The sequence below is a fragment of the Lycium barbarum genome, chromosome 9 (assembly GCF_019175385.1).
Source record: "Lycium barbarum isolate Lr01 chromosome 9, ASM1917538v2, whole genome shotgun sequence".
Lineage (NCBI taxonomy): Eukaryota > Viridiplantae > Streptophyta > Magnoliopsida > Solanales > Solanaceae > Lycium > Lycium barbarum.
In genome coordinates this window covers 83726819-83734195 of record NC_083345.1, presented here as the reverse complement: position 1 = coordinate 83734195, position 7377 = coordinate 83726819, and the positions used below count along the sequence as shown (strand labels likewise).

The following is a 7377-nucleotide window of genomic DNA, read 5'->3' as shown; positions in this document are numbered from 1 at the left end:
TCGATCTTTCACTTCTGCTACTAGCGACGAGACTGCTGTATTTTTGATAGTAGCTCCGCTGCTACCTGAGTCCATTACTCGGACTCCTAGGCTAGCTAACTGTCGGAGCTCACGGGCCATTTCTCTCTTTTCTGGTCATACATCACTTAGACTTCCCATCGATCTACGGCTAAGAGCATCAGCCACAACATTTGCCTTTCCGGGGTGATACAAGATATCCACATCATAGTCTTTCAGCAATTCTAACCATCGTCGTTGCCGCAAATTCAACTCTTTCTGCTTGAAGATGTATTGAAGACTCTTATGATTTGTATAAATATCCACGTGGACACCATATAAGTAATGTCTCCATATCTTTAATGCATGAACCGGCACGGCCAATTCTAGATCATGGGTAGGATAATTCTGCTCATGTTTCCGCAATTGCCTTGAAGCATACGCAATCACTTTGCCATGTTGCATCAATACTGTCACGACCCAGCCCCGTGGGCCGCGACTGGTGCCCTAATTGGACACCCAAACAGACTTACGTACCAGATCGACATATCAAAGACTTATCCAAATTTAGCATACGTTCTTTTGCACAAATACTGAGAACAGACATCATCTTAAGCGGTCACCCATACAAAAACATCATATCAATCCTGTAGGCTGGGGGAATACACATCGCCCCAAATATACACATATAAACAAACATATGGGCCGTTTTGGCCATAATAACAAACGGGACCGCTTAAGGCACAAGTCAGAGACATAATCGAACAAACACGACCCATGACCCACATATATGTCTACAGACCTCTACAGATAGCAACAGAATCACAAGACGGGACAGGGCCCCGTCATACCCCTGAACCACATACAAATGTACAATGGCAAAAGACTGTACCAAGACGTAGGCTCCGGACAACCGAGCACTCCAAGACAGCAGAATAGAATCCTAAGCGGGCGGATCGGTAAATCAGTCGTTTGTACCTGCGTGGCATGAAACGCAGCCCCCGAAGAAAAGGGGTCAGTACGGAATATGTACCGAGTATGTAAAGCACAGAATGTAGTAAACAAAGTCATAACCGAAGCAGAAGGTACAGAAAATGAACGGAATATCCAGAATAGCAAAATGCTGATCATAAAGCATAAATAGTGCATGCAGAAAACATATGTCATATCTGGTCCCATTACGGGACTGGGTAAACAGAACGTGATCGCCACCCCGACACTGGCGCCACAACACAGCATAACTCCAGAGTAGGGAATAACTCTGTAACATATCATATCATATCAGAATGTGCACATGTCAAACATATCAGATGGCCATATCATATCATATCATCATATATCAGAATATGTGTACATGGCACAACATACTCCACAACCCATGTACATGTATACCTGCCCCCTCACATCGAGGCGCGGCGAACAATGCAGTGGAATACGCGTGATAACATATCCTGGCCCGGGCTCAGTGAAGGAAACATTGAGGCATCCACGAGTGGAGTAGTGAGAAACTAAATGCATATAATTAAATAAATTCCAAAACTCGATGGACAAATATATTTACGACATCCGAAGGCTCAGAAATCAGTTTCGGGTCAACCGGAATTAGTATACGAAAGTTACGAACTTTTGAAGTACAGAACGTTCTAAAAACGTTTCAGAAGCTCTTTTTGAAAATTCAAGTAACAATCATATTAGGAAACTTTTAAATATCCTTATGGATCAAATCGAATGGAGCCTTTAGAGTCATATGTACGTATCAAAATATATATCCAAGACTTTAGCCATATCAAATATTTTTCGAACAACATTCGGAAACATATCGAATAGAACTTCGGACATCATAAGTACGTATCAAACCATGTGGAATGGCTTATGGAAGTCAAAGATATTGGCCATCCTGGTGGCTTTAAGAATAGAATTTTCTTTAAAAGCATACATATGTGTTATTTGTTCGTTTCATAAAGGCCATGCCAAAAGAAAGAAAGGTAGGCTTTACATACCTGGGTTTCTATCTAATTGTCCAACGTCTACTTCTCGAACTCGTAAGACTACAATTAAGATGATAACATCACGATTAGACCACCTACACCATTTACAATTTAATTTGCATACAAATGGAACTTAACAAAATTCGAGCAGCATTTCCTCTATAACCCTCACTCCAATCCAATTCGAAAACGGTCCATAATACGTACAATATCCCCAACAACAGCAACAACACTAAATAGCAACATAACCACTTGAGAATTTCCCCAAAAACCTCACCACAATAGTCCACAAGGCAATCATGTCAACAAACTAGTTAATACTTTCGTAGCACCATTTCCGCCACTTTAAACTAGGGAATTCTTTCGTAAACAACTTAATTAACAAGATATGAGGATAAAACATACCTTAATTGATGAATCTATCAACCATCCTTTTCACTTAAATTTGCCAAGAACAATCTTGCTCCTGTTAGATATTTGAACAAGAACTATACTTGCTTTCATAAAATAAGTGTGAAACGTTGCTGCATAAGTTCATGAGAAATTATTTAGCTAAGTATAACTTGGGGCTGCTGGTTACGTTTGGAAATTGCTCCCAAAATGAGAAAATAGGTACTGCAAACGTTTAATTCCCTCAATGACTTGTTGCTAAAATTAACGAAAATGGGTGTTGGAAGCAGTTAGTCTACTTGGTATATAAGAAGACATGTGTCCCTTATTTTACTCATCCCTTAGAATTAACTTAGCTTCTTGTAAGCACATGAATTCTCCACGTAGCAACACTTGGACAGGCCATTTAATCCTTTTCCAACTATTGATGTTAATCTTTATCCAATGCTAGTAATTCCCTTGGTGGGACCGATGTGTCCCATGTTGTCTCCCTTAAAATCAATAGAATGTTTATAATAATTCTACACGTAATTTATTTCTTAATCTTGATTTAATTAAATATGGACTACTCTTAATATACTTCATATACTCATTATCATGATTATGCAACATGACACTAGTTCATAGCTCTTTTTGATACACGCAAAATATTATTTCCAATCATCGTTGTCACACTTTTTCCATCTTAAATCATTTCGGGACTTTATTCCTTGTATACATCGAGTTCTTAATTTTCATGCTTGAATATGACCATATTCTTCGGGCTCAGGTAAATTTGTTCATGTTGGATGTTTCAATTTCCTAGTCCAAAAATACGGGATGTTATGGAGTAAGATGGAAACTTATCAGAAAAAGATTATTGCTGGCCAAATTTCTTAATTATAAAGAATGAATAGGTAATGATGATGTCTAATATATGTCCAAAATTCATGTGGTAACGTGGATGATATGCCACCCCTCCAATTATTTTAATGTAAAAAGTAAAATCATAAGATATAATCTCATACACTAATATTTTAATATTTCTTTGAAATACATAAGCTTCCAAAAATTTTGTTATTGAAATATCATATCAACTTAAGACATACACGTATTTCATAAAAACTAATACATCTAGAAATCATGTTCGTCAAATTATAATCTTTCCTCAACTTAACATCAATAGTACAAATTATTGTACTATCAATTCTCATAATGGAAAAAGATAGCTTTTCATAAGAGAAAATAATTTATGTACCCATAACAAATAAAATCTCATTTCTAAATGTCCTCATACCGCACACATAATTAAAAATGTATCCCAGAAGTAGTAACAGTAATAACTATAGAAAATCATGCTTATCAAATATTTACTAAAAGGGATTTACTTAAAAGAAAATACTATATCAAGACCATATATAACAGTTTCAAAATTCATCAAACTTATTCCGTTACTAATGTCATTGAACTCGTACGCTTTACAACTTGTGAAAATGAGGGATGTAACAAATACACAGCCTAGCCTAGCGCCTGAAGCATCACAATAAACGACATATCCTTCCAATCCCTCTGGAAGTATCAGAACTGGGGAAGAAGCCAATCTACCCTTTAACTCTTGGAAACTACGTTCACAAACATTTGTCCATTGAAACTTTGCCGATTTCTGGGTCAACTTTGTGAGTGGTGCAGAAATAGAAGAAAAACCTTCAACAAATCTTCTGTAATAACCTGCTAAGCCCAAAAAGCTATGAACCTCCGTAGGAGTTGTGGGCCTTGGCCAAATCTTCACGGCCTCAATCTTTTGGCTATCCACTCGAATGCCATCGGCTGCAATGATATGCCCTAAAAATGCTACCGAGTTCAACCAAAACTCGCATTTGGAAAACTTTGCAAATAACTCTCGAGTTCGAAGAACTCGAAGGACAGTACGCAAATGATCCGCATGCTCCGCCTCGGATCTAGAATACCCCAAGATGTCATCGATAAATACTATCACAAATAAATCCAGGAAGGGTCTGAACACATTATTCATCAAATCCATAAATACCGCTGGCGCATTAGTTAGCCCAAATGACATTACCCGGAATTCAAAATGACCATATCTTGTTCTAAAAGCTGTCTTAGGGATATTTTTTTCCCTAACTCCCACTTGATGATACCCGGACCTCAAATCAATCTTTGAAAACCATTTGGCACCTTGCAATTGATCAAACAAGTCATCAATCCTCGGGAGGGGATATTTATTCTTAATCTTCACCTTATTCAATTGCCTATAATCAATGCACATTCTCAAAGCGCCATCTTTCTTTCGGACAAACAATACGGGCGCTCCCCACGGGGATGAACTAGGCCTAATAAAGCCTTTCTCAAGCAGGTCTTTCAATTGCTCTTTCAATTCTTTCAGTTCGGCGGGTGCCATTCTATAAGGAGGAATAGATATAGGTTTAGTGTCTGGAAACACATCAATAGCAAAGTCAATCTCCCGCTCGGGAGGAAGGCCTGGAAGCTCGTCCGGGAACACATCCGGAAATTCATTCACTACGGGAACTGACTGAAGAGTCGGCGATTCAGCTTCTATATCTTGAACTCGCACTAGATGATAAATACATCCTTTCGTGATCATCTTCCTTGCCTTTAGATAGGAAATAAACCTACCTTTTGGTGACGCTGTGTTCCCTTTCCATTCTAAGATTGGTTCTCCCGGGAATTGGAAACAAACCATATTCATTCTACAATCAACATTGGCATAACAAGAAGCCAACCAATCCATGCCCATAATGACGTCAAAATCTACCATTTCTAGCTCATGCAAATCAATCATGGTACGACGGTCACAAGGCATAACTACACAATCTCTATATACTCGGCTAGCTATTACCGATTCACCCACGGGTGTAGACACCTCAAAAGGTTTGATCGACTCCGGCTCGACTATAAATTGACCCGCAATATAAGGAGCAACGTATGATAATGTGGAGCCCGGATCAATCAAAGCATATACATCATGAGCGAATACCGATAATATACGTGTGACCACGTCAGGAGAAGACTCAAGATCTTGGCGTCCAGCCAAAGCATAGATACGGTGCTGAGGACTGCTAGAACTGGGAGCTCTGCCTCTACCCCTACCAGGGCTAACTGGCGCATGTGAACCTTGCCCCGTAGGGCGTACAGATGCCGAAGATCCGGCTACTGACCCTGATGGCTGGGTCCTACCTCCACCATGTACTGAGGGGTAATCACGCATAATATGGCCTGGTCGAACACATGAATAACAACCATCTGAACCCAATCGGCATCGACCCCAATGCGACATCCCACATTGGGAACATTGTGGTGCAGGTGGCCTTGACTGGCCTGAATCATCTTTGAACTGAGGTCCTGAATAGCTCGGACTCAGCCCTGAACGAGCAGATCTATCAAGGCTCTGGCCTGGAAACCGTGGAGGGGCACTGGTCATGGAATAGCTTGAATGCCTGGAAAGCTGCTGCCTGTGTCCGCCTCTGGACTTACTCATCGGGCCTGAGGATCTGGCCCTCTTGCTATGTCCCCGATCTTGCTCACGCTCACTCCTCCGCTGTTGTAGGCTTTCTTCTAAGTTCTGAGCATGTGCCTGAATGCGTGCAATATCCATACCGTCCTGAAGGGACGCAGTCAAGCATTTATCCATCAGGTGTGGCCCTAGGCCCTTTACAAATCGGTGTACCCGGTCGCCCATATCCGCTACCATGGCCGAAGCATACCTAGCTAAGGAGTTAAAGCGGAGGCTATACTCTAGAGCACTCATACTACCTTGCCTTAAATTCAAGAATTTATCGGCCCTGGCTCGCCGAACTTCTGGGGGCATATAATGACGGAGAAAAGCATCGACCAAATCTTGCCATACCGGGGAAGGTGCATTGGCCCCTCGTGAAGCCATCCATACCGTATACCACTGGATCGAGACATCTCTCAATCTATATGACTCTAGTTCCACCGACTCGGTGTCCGAAGCATGTAACCGAAACGTCCTTAGCATACCATCGATGAAATCATGAGGATCCTCCTCCGGCTTTGACCCAAAGAATTTCAGAGGGTTTAAAGTAATAAAATCACGGGCCCTTGCACTAACAGCCCTATCACCATGCCTTGAAATGTGCCTCTTAGTCTGGGCCGCAACCAATTGAGTCAACAAATTAATGGCCTCTTTTACATCTTGGCCAGAAGCATCCGGCGGAGGAGCTGGACGTGCTGGAGCTGGGGCTGAGGCCCCCTCACGCTCCTCAGAAATAGGCACAGCTGGGAGGACTGAGATTGAGCCGCACTCTGGGACTCACTTTCCTCTACTACCGGTGACGGTGCTCTTTTAGCCAGCTTTTCTGCCACCGTCTTGCCCTTTTGGGCTGCTGTAGCCTTTTTCTTCTTAGGCATCTCTGAAATGCACAACACACGATTAAGGAGCAAGAATTTCTTACATCATAGCTCTATCGCACGATTCTTATGAAGAAGAAGGTCATTTATTCCTAAAATGTCCGCAGCCTCTTGTTTATAAGTGTGGCGCGCAACACACCCATAACCTAGACTCTACTAGACACGGCTTGTAGACACACCCTAGGACTGAATTGCTCTGATACCACTTTTGTCGCGGACCCCTAGGCGGGTCGTGACACGATCAGATACAACAGAAATAGGGATCCCATGTAATCTCACAATATCCTGAATATACATCTTGGCTAACTTCTCCGCGGTATAAGAAACCTCATCTGGAACAAACTGAGCAGACTTAGTCAATCGATCCACTATCAACCAAATAGAATCAAACTTGCCAAGGGTCTTCGAAAGACCCGTGACAAAATCCATGGTAATCCTCTCCCACTTCCACTTGGGAATGGGCATCCTCCGAAACACCCCACCGGGTCACTGGTGCTCATACTTTACCTGTTGACAATTTCCACACTTAGCCACAAAATCAACTATATCCCTCTTCATACGTCGCCACTAATAGTGCTGTCTCAAGTCACGGTACATCTTAGTCACTCCCGGA

At 41.7% G+C, this 7377-nt stretch overlaps 1 long non-coding RNA gene across 1 annotated transcript; it reads right to left on the bottom strand.

Moving 5' to 3' along the window:
* Positions 1-886: 886 nt before the first annotated feature.
* Positions 887-2598, bottom strand: LOC132611080 (uncharacterized). Its single transcript, XR_009571451.1, has 3 exons — positions 2391-2598; positions 1998-2045; positions 887-975 (listed from the first exon to the last, which is right to left on the bottom strand). It is a non-coding gene; the product is annotated as an uncharacterized LOC132611080 (long non-coding RNA).
* Positions 2599-7377: the final 4779 nt, after the last annotated feature.